Source organism: Odontomachus brunneus, unplaced genomic scaffold (assembly GCF_010583005.1).
Source record: "Odontomachus brunneus isolate Ranch 3 - 2012 unplaced genomic scaffold, Obru_v1 Obru_scaffold_130, whole genome shotgun sequence".
Taxonomy (NCBI): domain Eukaryota; kingdom Metazoa; phylum Arthropoda; class Insecta; order Hymenoptera; family Formicidae; genus Odontomachus; species Odontomachus brunneus.
The window spans coordinates 407,891-426,775 of record NW_022639580.1 but is presented as its reverse complement, the minus strand read 5'-3'; the positions used below and the strand labels follow the sequence as shown (position 1 = coordinate 426,775).

At 41.2% G+C, this 18,885-nt stretch overlaps 1 protein-coding gene across 14 annotated transcripts in view; it reads right to left on the bottom strand.

Annotated features, from left to right (window-relative positions):
* The window catches only part of LOC116849987 (protein daughterless), a 196,021-nt gene that overhangs the window by 24,345 nt on the left and 152,791 nt on the right, over positions 1-18,885 (bottom strand). The gene's annotated exons all lie outside the window — the stretch shown is intronic.

Here is an 18,885-nt window from a genome sequence, read left to right as displayed (position 1 = left end):
GTACGCGTACGTACACGCGCCGAGTTATCCTTGCGCAACGCGAGCATCAATAAAAATCTAAGTTTAGGTCGTCCTCCTCGATCCAATTAATGCCGTCAATCTTCATAGGGACGCGCAGAAGAAGACTCGGCGCGACTTAACGACGGCTACGCGCGATTTTATTCGCAATAAAATCGCCGCGCTCCTCCAACCTTTCAATTGTGCGCCGAGCGGGACGCGATGCATTCCTGCATCGATGAACGGCGCGGTGCGTTTGATTAATTGGCGACAGGTAGAGACGGTGTTCCGAGTTGTCTTCCACGCGAAAGAAGGGAGCGAGCGCGGCGATAAATTAATTGTCGGGATTAGAGGTCGACGTGTCTCGCGCGGAGATCTCGTACGCAAACGTGACGCAGAATGTCGCGAATGGCGAGTTGCGCGCGCGATAAAATTTCGATACCCGGTCCGTTATACCAATCGTTTAAATGAAGAATGAAGCGCGTTATCGGAAGCTCTCTCGGTATTACCCAACTTATTCTGATTACTCATCTATCGCGCATACAATCGCCGATGACGATGACGACGTCGTTGTCGAGGAGGCTGCACAGCTTGAGAGAAGAAAAGTTTCCAAAGAAAAATCACGGATCAAACTCTGTGTTCTCCGACATTTCTTGACAAATCGTCGACGAGTATCGCTAATGCGGCACGGTACATCGTACATTCCGACGGCAGAAAGATCATCGAAGAAGCTTCAAAGTAGATCGCTTAGTAAGTCTATTAACGCCAGCTTTCTGAGTTTGTGTGTGAAACAGTGCTTATAATACGTAATCTTCTTTCATTTTTGTTTGGTGCAATTTTCTGATCTTGCAATTCTTGCAGTATCGCCAATGCGGCGCGATGCATCGTTATATTTCGACGGAAAAAGGGTTCCCGCTTCGAAGTTGATTAGAACGTCTATTAGTACGTCTGCCAGCTTTCTCAATGAAACAGTGTCTATAATACGTAATTTTTTTCGCTTTCCCCAGTCAAAATTTTTATGCTACTTTGACGCTCTTAAGGATAGTTTGCGTTACTTACAAATAATACTACTCAAGTGCCACACGCTGATCTTCTTGAAACTTTGCACACATGTAGTATATCGAAAAACATTAAACACGTATTTTGTTTTATTTTGGCTAACAAGGCATTTTAAAGTTAGAAAACGTATTCGAAAATTTAACATTCTATAGCACATTGATAACTAATGCTACTCCTGAGCGTCATTCTTTTACAGCTTTTGCGACATTACTCTATTATAATTTCATTGTCTGAATGTTTCTGAAGTCGCTAATTATGATTTTGACATTAGTTTTGCGAGATTCAAAATGGCGGACCGAAATCGCAGACATTTCAAAGACTTTATTCAAAGTCAGTTTCGAAGAAGTTTTTTAGACCCATGATTACGATTTTGGCATCAGTTATATTAATCTAGAGGACAATGAAATTATAATAAAGTAATGTCGTAAAAGCTGTAAAAGAATGACGCTCAGGAATAGCGTTAGTTATCATTATACTATAGAGTGTTAAATTTTTGAATGCGTTTTCTAACCTTAAAATGCCTTGTTAGCCAAAATAAAAAAAATACGTGTCTAATGTTTTTTCTAACGTGTGGCACTTGGATAGTGTTATTTGTTAGACAATTTATAGCCTACACGGAAAAGAGATGTGGTGCACTTAATAAAAAATATTTAGTTGTAAGCAAATAGCTGCATCATTCTACATATCTTTATATGATAGTTATATGTATGGTTGATTTGATTGATTTACTTTGGTGTGTCAACTACATCAATGAAGTTGCGCGTGATCTGGTTATGGCAACCAGAAATTAGTAAGGGAATCATTTTGCATAGACAAGCTAAATATCGATATAGTTGCATTAATCAATGCTATATCGCAAAGCAGCGATGTTAGAAAACAAAAGCAATTCACTACGCGCCAGCTAGAGATGTATACATGTGAAAACTGGCTCTGAGTGTATAAATATACATTTGTAGTTGCCGCGTAATGAGCCGCGTTTGTATTAACCATGTATTATCATTGCTGCAACATAAGTAACTCAGCCATTGCTCTTTGGTTACAGCAACCACATAGTTGTTCCGTATTTTACTATTGAATCTGGTTGGCACAACCAGATTTCTGTATGGATCAACCATATTGTTTTTTCCGTGTAGGTAAAACCTACTTTGACGATATTGATACTCATTAACTTCGCTTTTGAACCTTTAACTCTACCTTTTGACGTTACTTTGACGCTCTTAAAAATAGTTTGAGCCTACTTAGATAATCTATAACCTAGGTGAAATCTATTTTGACGATATTGATACTTATTTCCGAGTCGAAATTTTGATCCTATGTTGAATCTTGAATTCTACACCACAGTAGGAGCTAAGATAGCAAAGTAGGTTTAATTCTAATGATATAATTTACTCCTTTGACCCTGATGATGTCTGAAATATATGCAACAAATAAAATGTATATTTTGTATGCTATTTGACGTTTCTGTTTCGTTATTTATTAAATTTTTAAATATTTCTATAAAATATATATATTCTATGTAGGAGCTAAAGCTTCAATAGAGATTCGCAGCTGAACCTACTTTGCTTCCTAAGATCCTACTGTTATACAACCTACTTTGACGCTAAAAAAAGCGAAAGCGGAAATTTCAGACGTCAAGGTAGGAGTAAATTATATCATTAGAATTGAACCTACTTTGCTATCTTAGCTCCTACTGCACTGAGAGAAAAATTATCTTAAAATCAACAAATATTTCCTTGGTGGATATTAACATATTTACTTAAATCTACATTCTCTTTACTTAAATCAAATATTGTTTATTTAAATCAAGTAAACAATATTTGATTTAAGTAAAGAGAATGTAGATTTAAGTAAATATATTAATACCCACCAAGGAAATATTTGTTGATTTTAAGATAATTTTTCTCTCAGTGTGCGGTATAGAATTCAAGGTTCAACAAAATTTCGACTCGGATTTGCTCGGTGCAACTTTCTGATATTGCCATTTTTGCAGTATAGTTAACGCGGCACGGTAAACCGCGGTACCTCGACGGAAGCAGCAGAAAAGCGGCGCTAGCAAGACGCGGGAAGTGCGCGCGACACGGGAGGATCTATCGATCGTTCCGCTTGCGAGAGACGCGGACATAATAATCAAGTCGCCGCGCGGGCCGTATTCTCGGTAAATTTACCATTTTATAGTTGCCGTAGTCCGTGGGGCAGACAAACATGTTGGCGGGTGGGCGGGTTGGTCGGGGCGGCGTGCAGATTCGGCGACACAGCGAGTCACTCGCTGCCGTGTCACACAACACACACGGGTGATGGTGGTGGTCGCGTTGCTGGCGTGCTGGAGCAAGCGACGTGTGGTGTACGAGCTCTGTACTCTACCACCACCACTGCGAGAGCACGCGGCCGACGACGAGCCGGCGACGAGAGACTAAGTTGCCGCGCGAACGAGGGGAGGAAGACGAAACGGAAGAAGAGGCGAAGCCGACGACGAAGAGGTGGCGGAGTGCGGGCGAAGGGAGAGGACAGCTATCGCGCACCATACCCCCGTCCCAATTTCGTCGTGATATATGTTAAAATATTCCACCACGGTGCCGCTGCCTTATCCGCCTGCACCGCGCCGAAAACTTTCGTCCGCGATGCCTCTCTCTCAACCCCGTCGACAACCCCTCGCGTTCCCTGATCCGTGCGCTCTTTCTCTCTCTCTCTCATTCCCTGTGTATATTCCTCTCCTTCTCCCTCCTCTCTTTCTCTCTCTCACTCTCCCCGCTTCCGCGCCTCCAACACGTCGAAAAGTACCGCGCGGGGGTGGCGGCAGGGCGGCGGAATAAACTTCGTCCGCTAACGCGAGGACTATGGGGCGCCAGGCCGAAATTTAACGCCTTACAGGGGCCATGAAAGAATCGTACAACTTCGCCGACGGAAACTTCGTAACTCCGCGAATGCGCGCGAGCGAAACGTCGCGGGGTATCTTTCCAGCGCCCACCCGACGTAGATCGATAGTCGCCGACGTACGCGGACCCGCGAACGCGAAGGCCACCACGTGCGGCGGCGAGAAGGCGGCAAAACTCGAAGAGAAAGAGAGAAAGAGAGAGAGAGAGAGAGAGAGAGAGAGAGAGAAAGGAAAAGAGCAGGTGGATGGATGGTACGGCGGGAAACGACGCAATAACTCGACACCGCACGACGCGGCTGACAACGCGCGACTGTCGGCCGTCGACGGTGGTGATGTTCACCAGCGCGCCCCGATCACGGCCGGCGGTGGGAGCGGCGCGCGGCCCAATCGTCGGACACGCGCGGCCCGCCGACGTGAGAAGCGCGAGGAGGCGCGGTTGATCCTGGACGGGATCGCAGGATCGATCGCTTTCGTCGCGCGTGAGCGCGAAGACACGATAAAGCGCGTGGTGAATAATTTCTGTCTTCCAGTTAGTACAAGACGCGGGGTCGGTGTCTCCGACGAGTTACAGGAGAGATACGGAGAATTCACGCCTTGGCAAAAAGGGCAGCAAAACAGAAGTCGATCAGAACTCACGCGCTCTGGTAGAGAAACATGAACTGTCAACTACCCCACTTGTGACCACCAAGCGCGAGTTTCTAACTGGCCTCTGCCCTTCTTTCCTTGGCTTTTCTCTGTCAATGTAGGAATTCTCCATCAGAAGAACGAGAGACGTCTTTCACAGGATGGAGATCCAAACGGGTGGGAGCGGAGAAAAAGATCCAACAAGAAACTTAAAAAGTAACGAAGGGAGGAAATTAAAACTTCTCTAATTTATGATCTAGTTGAAATTCGAGTACCAATGAGAACCCCTATGCGGTTAATATCGCGCAAAATGCTATCGTATTTGACGTGGACGGCCGAACTCGATTTCGGTTTCCATTTCGCGCTCTTATCAATGGCAATCGGACAATCGATCAACTTCGAAATGTGGAAACTGTGTTGTATTTCGAAATCGAGCGCTAACCTCTCTCTGATGCAACTCCAGTTTATTCCTACGTACTATTCTCGATTCCTCCTGTCACCTTCATCGACGTAGAATAAAATGAAGAGGAGGAGTGAAAGAGAGAAGAAAAGGAAAAAAGAGCGAGAGAGAGAGCAAGAGGAACGAACGTTCGTTATCGTGGATCAACGCGTGACATATGAAATCGTTTGGAAAGCGGCAAAGCTGGCCGCCGCCGACGTATCTCTGGCAGAGATAGAGGAATAATCGCGGCCCGATAAAAGTATCGAGTTTTATCGGTGACGCTGGTCGATAACGGCCTTACAAATAAGAACGCTTCTTCGAGCGAGAAAAGGGGGGGGGGGAAATGATGAGACCGCCGCGCTAATCGGACGATAAGCCGCGCGCGAGCGCGCGCGGCCTCTGGACCTATTAATTTAAATGAATTGCTTTGACACCCGCGGTCAGCCTCGATACTTTGGCGGCCGATCTCGCATCTTCCGCATCTTCTCTCCCCCTCTTCGCGATCTTCGTCGTTTTCTCTCTCGTTCTGCAAGTTCTGCGCGCAAACGAGGTCGCGCACAGTTTAAACTCGAAGTTTAAACTGGTCTAAACTGGCTCGTCGCCGGTATTCGGAGATTTCTTAACATTAATCGATAAAAACTCGATCGACGAGTGCGTGATAAAAATATCACTCCCACATAACGAACACAATACAGTTTAATCGGTCGTTTACCTCGCCTCTCTCCACCTCTCTCCACCTCTCTCCATCGCATTTCGTCATAGAAGATTCCCGAGACGAAATTTCAGTCTCACTTTCGACCTTCTAACACCTGTATATTCTGAAAAATCAGTGTATGTTTAATACACTGAAACTAAAGTTTTGTTCAAAAGAAACACGTAAAAATCACTTGCAGATTCTGAAGAGGACCTCTCGGCGAAGTTAGCAGGTTAAATTGAAGCGAAAGAGGTGGATGTAGGCTTCAGAGTATCAAAGTAGGGAACTGGACATTGAGACCAAGAGAGTAGGATCAAAATTTCGACTCGGGTTCATTCGAATTCTGAAGGTTTGTCGCGAGAACTCTCGACCGATGCGGTCGGAAAATGTTTACTAGGCGTATCGCGCGAGACGTTGCTCGATATTCACGAGCCGACATCACTAAACGGCCCATTAAATTATTCACTGAAAACCGTAACGGCCACTTTAACCCCGGGACCCGGGCAGCAGAGTTGGACCACGTGTGCGGGCGCGCCCGGCGAGAGAAAGAGAAGGAGAAAGGGGAAGAGAGAGAAAGAGAGATACACCGTGTGGACAATAATTCACGTTTTATTTCTTTCTCGCGCCGCGGACGTGTAGGAAGGAAAAGACACGCAATGATAAAAATGTCGCCGCGCGCGCGGTCGACGCGGCGGATCAGAAATCTTAATATGTCCCGGCTCGGGTGTCCACGGTGGCCGAGAGAGTCAGCGATTTCCAGCCAATATAAATGTCCTACATTGATTTAGTTCTCCCTTTTTGCCCGGCCTTACGACCGCCACGGCGGCGACGACGCGAGGGGACCGGCAGGGAGAAACGGACGATCGGGGATGGGCGAGGACATACCGTACCGTACCGGACCGAACGGAAATGTCTCTGTCAGGGAAATTAGCCTTCGAGGATCTGAAATAGGACAGTTGTAGAGTGTGTGTGTGTGTATGTGAGAGAGAGAGAGAGAGAGAGAGAGAGAGAGAGAAAGAGAGAAGGGTACCACTTCCAACTCTTCTCCCCTCGCGAACAGAGCAACGGATGTTATGAAACCTTCGGAAAATTGAGAACGTGATGGGGCCATCTCGCGTACTTGATCAACCGCGCCGTCGTCGTCGACGTCGTTCAGCCCTGCCGCACATACACTTTGGGGATTTTACACGCCGACCATGATTCACCGGCTCGCCCACACGCTTGACCTAACTCGTTTGACCCCGCTACCACGCCGATTTGCGCGCGAACCTAATCACTGCGAGCCGTCGTTACGGGTGCAGCGAGACGGAGAGCGAAACCATTGAATACAATTACAATAATATGATTGTAATTATAATTTTATACATAAGCATAATGCAATAATTGATGTTATTGTAATTACAATCATTACTATCACTAAGAATATATGATTAGCAATGATGATTAGTGGTTAATAACATGTCAACGTATTACGACCAATGCGTGATAAGTGCACTGAAAATTCCTCCTCCTTTTCTACGACCGTTATTAAGTACACGTGGGCGGAAATGAGTTTAAAGGAGACGAGACGGTGAGGAGGGTGAGAGGACAAGGAGGAAGAAGGAGACGGGGGGAAGATGTAAAAGGCGGAGGGTTTCACTATCAACGAGATAATGGATCGCCGATTATCCCCTTATTAATTACCGCAGCGAGAGAGCGACTAGACGAAACCAGGTGCCCCGTCTTGACGAAGTAACGAACCCGTCCTGCTTTCTGTCGGAGTCGCCGGACCCTGGGAATTCCCATGGGGTGCGTTATTAAAAACCCTTCCTGTGGTCGACCGGTACCCGCCGACGATCTGCCGAGTCGCGAGCAGAGCAAAGAAACGCCGCGGAAACCGAGACGATCGATTCTCGCCTTTAATTTTCGAGGGAAAAGAGAGGCAGAGGGAGAGGAGAAGACCACCTGAAGAATATGTATTACTTTTCTCGCCGCGAGACGAACGTTTCGATAAATCCAAGCGTAATTGGCGATTCGATAAGTCTCTATCGATCGCGCAGCCATTTATTCCGCGCCGCTTCTCCATTCCGATCTCTCTCTCTCTCTCTCTCTTTCTCTCTCTCTCTCTCTCTCCCCTTTTTCTTTCTCACTCTTTCGCCGGCATAATGGGTTAACGGCGACGCATTTGTAAAGAGAATAGACGCAACGGTCTTCGCGGTAAATGGGTCTCGCGTCGTAGATGACAGCGAGATAATTTCCGACAGTCGCGCGCGCGGCTTTTACACACACACACACACACACACGCGTAAAACACACGCGACGTTGCAACCACGACGCGCTCCTATTGATAATTCCTCCTTTCCCCCTTCCGCTACTCCTGCCGTCGACACAAATTGCCCGCATCACGCAGGAGTATAGTCGACGATATCGGTAATAATTCAGCCTTCTGCAATAAGTCGAAACGCGAAATTAGTATCGCGGAGCGATAAGGAAGACGCGTCGTCGTCGTGTTTCTTCGGATAAACGAATCGATAGTCCGTGTCTACCGTCAGCCTTCCTCTGGAAGAAGGATTTCCTCATTCTGAACAATTTTTTCCTGTTTTCCCCTCGTCTCGCTTTTCATCCGTCGGCTTTCCATATTGCGGCCGATTGGCCGAAATCGTTTGCTCGAGCGTCAAGTAAGAGTATCTTCCGTGAGACGCGGTATAGAGAGTAATTAAACGATTTCCCTTCCTCCTCCTTCTCCCCCTGCTTTTTTTCGCTCCTTTGTCTTTACGACGATCGATAGCAGTACTCTCCGAAGCATACTCCCGTTCTGCGCGCCCAGAGAGGGGTTAATAACAGCGCATTACTCCCCTTGACTTTTTGCACCGTTGGCTGCTTCCGCAAAATCTTAATTCGCGACGGGACGCATAGGGGCGCGCGCTCGTAAGACGACGACGACGACAACGGCAACGGCGATGGCGGCGGGGAAAAATGTGGGAACCTCGTGGCACGATAAAACGTTTAGCGTGCTAATGCCCGCGGTAATGCCCGCGTCTTCTTTTTGTAAATTTATGTCTCTCGGTCTTTCGCCGCGTGTGCCACGGGATCCCGACGTTTTCCCATAGCGGGTTGGCAGGGCGGACGGGTGGACGGCCGCAAAGGAAATATCCGTAGATGGAATAGGCATGTACCGACACAGGACGACTTCCGGTTGCGCCACTCCGAACGGCCGTCCGAGCAACCGAGACGTCTCTCTTCCTTCCTCCCGAGGAAGGGGGAAGGGCCGAGCGAACACTTGCGCTTGTAACGCCGAAGACATCCTGTGCCTCGCATAATTTGCGAGGGTGGCAACGAATTAAGAGGGGAAAGCACTATAAAGGGTCACAAAAATCGAATTTTTTTCTTTGTTTTTTTCTGCTTTTTTTCTTTAATTAATAGTATTATTAATAGTATAGAATATATTCTCAAAGTTCGGTTTTGAAATTCAAAATCTAAAGGGTCCTACAAGACCATTTCTCGCACGCAGGTACGAGCGGGTGAGGCAAGGTCTGAGCGCACAGTGACTCGCAATGGCTTTGTTTCGAAAAACCAGTTTGAAAAAACAAAAAAAAAACCTTTCTAAGAAAGATCTATTAGAAAGGTGCTTAGGTGGGCACACAAAAAATGCGAATGAAAGTTTTAATAGCATGATTTACGAGTTTTAATAGCGCGGCTAGCTCCAAAGCATTACGTTCTAGCCTTAAAATCATCGAAATCTTCGCCTATATTGCCGCTAGGATATTTAATAAAGACTACTTTGCTGTTTTCAAAATAATGGAAATATTATAAATTAAAATTAGGCCTCTAAGTTATATGTAAGTTATAAGCTGATAGTAAGGACGCCGAGCGAATAAAGAGACAGGAACGTCGCAGCCTAAGTTGCAGTAAAGAGGCTCGAATAGCAAGTAAACAACACCAACTTGAGCAAAACGACTTATTTGAAGAAGTGAAAGATTTACTGTATGGGACAGGAATAACGGATTAGCAGAAAACAGCTGTAAATTTACAATTTTCTATACCTGAAACTTTAAACGCATTTTTCTCGAAATGATTTTTTCAAACTGGTGTGCATGATAATTCAAAAACTATTTGACCAATCAAGTTACCCTTTTACATACATTTAGTTATTATATTTACTAGTCGATGAACCTATAAAATCTATAAAATTATTTATTTAAACCATGTGTTTGTATACATAAAGATGGATTTTTATGAGTAAAAATCGAATTTTTGTTTCAAAGGCTGCTTTATTGTCAGTTACGAAATTTTTTTTCAACGTTTTTAGGTTTATCGACAAATTATGTCTACAAAGAGTAAATAATTTTACATTTATTTACTCTTTTACAAAGAGTAAATAATTTTACATTTATTTACTCTTTGTAAAAGAGTAAATAATTTTACATTTATAGAATTCCATAGAAGGAGGAGGGCATACTAGGTGGCGGCGGGACGCCGTGCGTTCGAGATCTGCGTATCTTTTTCGTTCCAGAAAGAGAAAAATATCGAGAGCGCGGTCCTGCTAGGCCGGGGACCGAAACCCGGGTCTTTTGCTTGCCGGACAATTGCTCTAAACCACTGAGCTACCTGACGTTCCACGCTCACGACACTCTCCTCTTCCTAGATAACGCTCAGAAATGCCGTTCGGAAGCGACATCTCTGGCGCGATCCCGAGCGCACGGCGACTACAAAGAGAAACAATGTTACTGTACCAAATGGTACAGCTGTCAGTCTCTCAAAGTCAAAGGTTGCTATCCTTTAAGACCTGCTGTCCATGTATGCCCGTCTCCACCGTTGCCCCTCCTCATCCGGTGCAAATAATACAAATAAGCCCCGGGTTCGACACCAATTTTTTGGCAGCCCCCGGGTGCTTGGACGCAATGCGCCATGGGGGATCCACCATAGAAGGAGGAGGGCATACTAGGTGGCGGCGGAACGCCGTGCGTTCGAGATCTGCGTATCTTTTTCGTTCCAGAAAGAGAAAAATATCGAGAGCGCGGTCTTGCTAAGTCCGGGACTCAAACCCGGGTCTTTTGCTTGCCGGACGACTGCTCTAAACCACTGAACTACCTGACGCTCACGACACTCTCCTCTTCCTAGATAACGCTCAGAGATGCCTCTTTGTAAAAGAGTAAATAATTTTTCCCTATTTTTGTTTCAGGTGAGTATAATAGCAGAGTGCACACCGTTTTGCGCCGACTCTGCCGCAACTACATACAATTTATATTTGATTACATACAATTTATAAACAAATAGTGAGATATTAACGGCACATAAGGAGCAAGCACGGATGTCTTAGTGCTATTAAATACTAATATTACTTTTTAATATTAATATGATTGTGGGAGGATAAAATTGTCCAGTATGTTAAACGCACGTATCGAAATTTTTTCTTCGATTATCGTACGCGGAGAATCAACCTTCATACTTAGACCGATCCTTGAGTCCCAATTTTTTAAATATATATTTTTTTTATTAAAATCCCAAACCCCATTAAAACCGATGACTCAAATAGATTCCTTATATATGTTGCGAAAAAACTGCCTCCGCCAGGATTCGAACCTGGAACCTCCCCACTTTCCGGGCGGGAAGCCTTTCCATTCGGCCACCGAGGCTTCGACAGTAATCTCGCAACACAATTTATAAATTCTCTAAGATGTAAGTTGAGAGAGAACGAAAGAGTCGATCTCGTAAGAGATGTTATTATACGAGAGAGAGATAGCATATTCTTCCTGCCGATGCTTAAGATAAACCGAAATAATAGAAAGCTCCTTGAACAAATTAACTAATAGTGAGATATTAACGGTACATAAGGAGCAAGCACGGATATCTTAGTGAAAATTCACGGATGTCGAAGAAAAAGTTTCGATACGTGCGTTTAACATACTGGACAATTTTATCCTCCCACAATCATATTAATATTAAAAAGTAATATTAGTATTTAATAGCACTAAGTGTTTGCATCCGTGTTTGCTCCTTATGTGCCGTTAATATCTCACTATTCGTTAATCTATTCAAGGAGCTTTCTATTATTTCGGTTTAATTTATAAACATTTTTCTTAACTTAAAAATATTTTTTTAATACTTTAATGTACACAAGCAAAAACACTATAAAGTTGGAAAGCAATTGGATAAGTAAATTCTTTAAAAAAAATTCACGAAAATTCTCTTATTTTTAGCGTTCTATAGTGCTTTCCCCCCTTAAACGCGACGGCGCGCGTTCCCGCCGACACGCGTCCCCTGCACAATTACTGTAAGCACTCAACTACCTAAATCTAGAGAACCTCAAGTAAAGAGAATCGCCAACTTGGTCACGTGACCAGCTGATTGGCTGGCATAAATATATACGGATTTAGACATTGCGACGCCAATGCAGAACAAATGCTTATATTTATATATATGTATATATGATTTTGCAATGTCCAAATCCGTACATGTTTATTCCAGCCAATCGCAGAGTAGCTGAGTAGCTGGTCACATGACCAAGTTGGCGATTCTCTTTACTAGAAGTTCTCTAAATATAAACACCTAAATATAAACACCTTGTATGTCAGAATCGAAGTGAACTTCTCATTACTTTATCGCCTCGCTTCTCTTCCAAATCGCGCTTTATAGTCGTCAAAACAAAATTGCAAGCCAAGGTCTCCCATTGGCTTTTTAACATAATGTTCACGCGAAAAACCGATATCTTTTATACTTATATAACTTTTTGATCCTTATTCTACAATATCCTTATATAAGAGTACGGTTTCATGTCTATCGGAAGCGCAGTAATTTTTCCTTCCCGATGGTTTGTATTTCAAGTCGCTACGACGTTTACATGCGGAATTATTGGCGTCTGTATCGATCATCGATCTAGATCGACCGACGCTACCATTCTCTAGGGAAGATCACAACACGACGCGACGCGACGTACGAATGAAAACAATAGCCGTGTGTTAGCTATTCAGAAAGGCACCGCCTTTCGTGCTGTACGTGATAATAAGATCTGGTACGAACACGCAGAAAACTCTACAGTAGATCACTCTACTGTCAAGAAAAAAAAAACGATCAATTTACTTCTCTTCTTTAAAGTAATGGTTATCTTCAACAAAAAATATTTTCCTAATAACAATCCTAAAGTATGCTTATTACACGAATTTGAAAAAGGCTAAATTGACAATGTAGAACTTATCCTTTTTAAAAGAATATAATAAAATTTTATCGAAGAGAAGTTAGTTCGACTCTATGTAACAAGCAAACCGATTTTTTTTTAATTTAGTTCTAAACTTACTGGTAGCCAGAAGGCATCTTGAATAAATTTGACCCTTATGATGGACAAACAATAGATTTGCGGATGTATAAATTATGAAATATTTGAAAGTGCATTTACATGAATACTTTTATATATATTTTTCTATAAACATTCAATATATGACATATTGGATACTTTCCATTTAATAACACCAGTCGACACAAGCATCATCCTATCTTACAAGGGACATGACAGAACTGTCACCGATTTTGATGCGCTTTGGATATATTGTAGAGCAGGGCTCGGAACAGTTTGCCAATTTCGGCCGATTCTCGGGAGCTACGTCTTCTATCTTCCCCTTGTCGCGAGCGGGCCACAAAAGTTACGGTCGAACCTCCAAGCTTGAAGCCGCGACCGTCACTTTTGTGGCCCGCGACGTCACTTTCTCGCGGCAAAGGGAAGATAGAAGGCGTAGCTCCCGAGAATCGGCTGAAATTGGCAAACTGTTCCGAGCCCTGCTGTAGATAGATGTTATTGTAGGTAGGGGAATATAATGAATTGTAAAATAAAAGTAAAGAAAAATAACTAAATAACTAAAAATAAAAGTAAATAAAAGTAAAGAAAAATAATACATAATTGCATATACTTAATATGTAATGTTTACAACGTATAATGTGTATCTTATTATATTATTTTAATCATATAATTAATATAATATTATAATTAATATATATAATTAATATATATTAATATAATATTATAATATTAATATAATATTAAAGAAAAATCGATACAAAACTTACATGTACACGGAAAATAAATGTGTTTTATTTATGACACATATTTGTTACAAAGGTGGTGTTCATGGAAAAAATATGTGATGCAATGTGATTGTTTGCACCAAGAACAAATAATTATACTGTTTCACAAAAATCGAACTTTTTTTCGTGACACGACTGCGAATAGTCATTTCCGATGTATTTTTGCCTGCTGAACACGAATCCGCCATCCAAATTTGGCTATCACGTCACAATTTTGAGAAAAATGGCGTCAAAGCAGCCAAAATGACGATTTTGAGAGTTTTTGTGACGCTGTAGCACAAACAGTTTTTCTTTACATTTTTTCTCTATATTTTGTTAATGCCACGTAAAAGTATCAACTTTTAGCTTGAAAATGCTGCTATCGTTTTTCAATGATTTTTTGTTTTCAACATATGGGCGATCAGATACAGTCGTCGACATCAATATTACTGGGCAGAACAAATTTTTTTGCAAAAAGATGAATAGTCATTTTCCATATATTTTTGCCTGCTTGCCATTTTTCACAATTTTGAGAAAAATTAAGGAGTAAGATATAAGATAAGAAGATTCCCGCATTCGGCTTTTTGGCCTCTTTGACGCCATTTTTTTTCAAAATTGTGACGTAGTAACCAAATTTAGGTGGCGGATTTGTGTTTAGAAGGCAAAAATACATCGAAAATGACTATTTGCAGTTGTGTCACGAAAAAAAGTTCGATTCTTGTCGAACAGTGTAGTTATTTGTTCTTGGTGCAAACAATCACTTTGCATCACACATTTTTTTCCATGAGCATCACCTTTGTAAATATGTGTCATAAATAAAACACATTTATTTTCCGTGTGTGTATGTAATGTGTTTTGTACCGATTTTTCTTTATTATTATATTAATTATATAATTAATATATTATAATAAGACACACATTATATAATTATATAATTAATTTAATATAATAATACACACATTATACATTGTAAACGTTATATATTAAGTATATGCAATTGTCTATGTGTTATTTTTCTACAATTCATTATATTCCCCTACCTACAATGACATATCTATCTACAGTATCCATCTACTTGGACAGTGTGGCGCCTATAGCACGATATTATCACGTCGTTTCTCAACGATTAAAGCGAGACTAACTTTTACTATTATATATGGATGGATTTGGTATTAAATGCTCTACAATTTTTGTCCTCATAAAAACTTAAAAATTTTGCGAAGGTAACGAGTGGAGAGGGGGAGTAAAAAATTTAACATTTAAAAAAATGAAATACACTGTTGCAAAGGACATTAAATACTGTAAAACTTTTGTAGAAAACATTTTTTTCATATACCTCATATCTTAGAAATTATTCCATAAAAATGAAAAAGTTTATTTTTTTAAAGGACTGTTTTAACCTCTAAATCTCGAGATAAGCCGATATAAAAAATATATCTCTTATTTTTTTGATGCTCTACAATATATCCAAAGCGCATCAAAATCGGTGAGAGACAGAACCTGAATCTGAATATGGAACAAAGACAGAATGATGCTTATGTCGACTTGTATTATTAAATGGAAAGCACCCATTGTAGAGCAGGCAGTGACCGCTTCTCCCACTCCGTTAACCCGGACAAACATCGTCCAGCCACGTGGTCGCCGCGACCACATGGTCGTTCACCTCACATTAAAAAAGAAAAGACATGAAATATAATGCGTCGGCGCGGAACCGGGAAGATCGAGTCTAAATTTGATGTTTACGTCGCGATTTTGAACGACTATTACTCGCTAATAAATCGACATAAATCAAAGAGTAAACCCTTTGGCACGCGTCTGGGCCGTTCTTTCAAGGTTTATTTGGAAAATTCGAGCGTCGTGACCGAGCAAAGCACAACAGGGCGAACAGCGCTGGCCACACAAAGCGCGTCGTCCCTGACATCTAGCCCCGCACAGTGTGAGCCAGCCGGCTGGCGACGTGCTCTCGTGGCGAGTGCTGTCCGTCAACACACATGGCAAAACACGCAACCTCTTTCATTCACGATCGAATTGTACAGGTTCCTTCCTTCGTTGTCTTGTTTATAGTAACAGTGGCGAGATTGATATCGTCGTCGTGGCTCAAAGGAACAATTATCGCGGTTATCTGCAAAATGATGACTGTTTTGTTCAATTTTATGTGTTTCATCCGCACATGAGCGTTGGTGTTGTGTCAGACATTCTATATACATCTCTCCAACGTCAATGACAAAAATATATAAAAAGATTGACGCAAAACTTATTGTTTCCACTTTCCATTTGTTGTTATCCCATTAATTCCACTGAGTACTCGGGGATTTGGATGCTCGTGTGCAGATAGAACTTATTAAATTGAACAGAAAAACCCTACATCACTTTTGTATAAACTCTGCCACGATGATTATTGATATATTAACGAAAGAAACTTGGTCGATGCACGCCTTCTAAGACTAATTCTGAGTCGAGTGCTCGAAATTTTCGTGCTATTTAACATTGTGTGATATTTCGAAGCAGCTGCTACTTTTTTAACCACTATGCTTTTCATTACAGTCAATAACTTTGCATTTTATAGTGAATGGATTTTCTCTGTAATAGTCAACTCTTAAGCTTGATCTACAATGTGCTCTTTGCGTTCTGTTTTTTGTTTTCTGTCTTTTTTTAGTATTTTTAGTATAACATTTTCAGTATCACTGGTACTAATAGGGACCACTTAGGATCGGGCAGTTAAAACCTTATAAATGTGCTATTTAGAGTGTTTTTGACAATATTTCATTAAAAAAGAAGTTACTAGAATGTTCCATGCGCCTTAAAGAGTTAAGGCTTAAGGTGTGAGTTAGAAGAAGATAAAGAAAAAGAAACAAGAGAAAGAAAGATAAAGAAGATAAAAAAGATAAAGATAAAGAAGAGAAAAAAGATAAAGAAAAGAAGCAAATAACACATTGTAGATCAAGCTTTAATGATGACAGCGACAGAAATGATTAGTCTTTCAGTTAAATTCAAATTAGTCACTGAGATTTAACTGATATCACTAAGTCACTTCTTTGCGTGCATTGAAAGCTCCGATTACCCGCAATCGCATTTATCGTAGCGTTGTATAAGTATCAAGATGTATCGCTTTTTGCCGAAAAAACGAACTGAGAGGGAAAGGAAGAAAAAAAAAGAGAGAAGAAAGAGAGCGGGAGGTTAGTCGAAATACGAGGCACAGTCGTAGCAATATTTGAGATTTCTTTAGTAGACGTTATTTTATCCGTCACCCGATCGGGTGTTATGCTGACGCAGTGATATAAAAAAAGACTTCGCATCTCTCTTTAGCCGAGGAGAAACGATACACGCGCGAGTCGATTTTCAGTGAGGATTGTCGACGACAGAATTGGAAAATCGTCAATTAACCAGTCATCAGAAAGGTGCACTGAGAGAAGAATTTAGTAAATATTATCAAAATTTGGTTACTATTATTAAATGATAGACGTAAATATAGCGGGCTAAAGCTGGCAATACTTATTAATTAATTTAGTTCTGTAAAATAAATTATTTATTTGACAGAAGTAAAATTTATTTGCTTCCAGAATATATTTGGTAAATAAAACTTATTGAATAGTTGAGCAAAATAAGCGATTTTGTAATAGTTACAAAATTTTTGATAGGTTCGACCAACTATCTGTAATAATAGATATTGAAACGATGTAATAGCTGCAAATGAATGAATTTTTTGTTGTGCTGCAACAAAACATACTTATACTGGTAACAAAATAGAACTCGTACCTACTGAATTTTTTATTATATGGGATATAACGATTTCATAACAATTATCAAATATCTGTTCATAACTGTAATATATTTCATATTAAATATTTAACATTAAATAACTATTACTAAATTATTTAATTGATGTTATTGTGAATGCAATTACGTCATACTCCCGATCTATTAAATATTTGGTAATTATTATCATATTTAGTATTAGTTACTAAGGATTCAATGAATTTCTGTAACTAAATGCAGTTTGTTATAGTCTTTTCTCTCAGTGTGGGGTCTGAGGGACCACGCATTCCATTTCGTTCTTCTTAAATCTTTGTGATATCTTTAGAACTTTTTTCTATTGACTATTATTAAATCTCAATATTCCATATAATCATAAAAGATATGTATTGTAAGATTTAAGAAATTATAAAAATACAACAAAAAAGGAAAAACAAGATTTATCAAATTCTACCTTTCCAATGACGTGTTAATCGCCGGTTGCCGATATTTTCGTATCTAGCAGAGACAGAATAGACATGAAACTCGCAATTTCCACGTGAAAAACATGAGATCTCTGCGGAAATTCTTCGCGACGATTCTCACTCGCGAAACGCGCTCGAGAGAAATAGACGTCTCTCGCGTCGATCACACGATCACGTTGGAAATCGCGAGATTGGATCATGCGGGAGGATATTTTTTACGCACTGCAAACTTCTCGGCACGAGAAGTTAATCGTCGGAGATGACTAAACGCGACGCACCGTCGCGTGTAATTTTCGCTGAGTTATCCCGAATATTTCGCGAGACAAAGCGGCTTCGTTTAAAAACGACAGATCGTTTTTTTTTAGATTAATCGCGCCACGCCGGGCCAATTGTGCAAACAGGGAAAACGCGATCGACAGAGAGGTTTCAATCGAACCGAAAGGAAAACACACAAATTAAGAAGCGATTCTGATACCTTCATTGTGCGCCGCTAGCACAACGAAGTATTTATTCGACGAAAATATTTATCTCTCTTTCTTTTTCTCGCGAAAATCGTGCGAACTCACAAAATACTGACGCAGTTGGCTACAAGGCGCAGAATACAGAAATTTCCGCGGAATAAACGTCGATCGCGATTTCACAAATGTGATCCTTCGGCGAAATTAGAATCACCGCACGGAGAGAATGTAAGATAACGGTCCTAATTTCCGCGCGACCAAAGATCACCATCGGGTGCCGAATGACTTCGAGCTCGACATGCACTGAGAGAAAAATGTATGATATTTGGAACTATAATGGCATAGTAAAAAGATTATAGTTAGGAATATAATTTTTATAGTAAATGTTACCATAATATTTGTAATATTTACAATATAAGTATAGTATAACTGACCCGTGTAAAATTTTTACCAAGAATTATAATTATTTGAAATAAAAAATATGATAA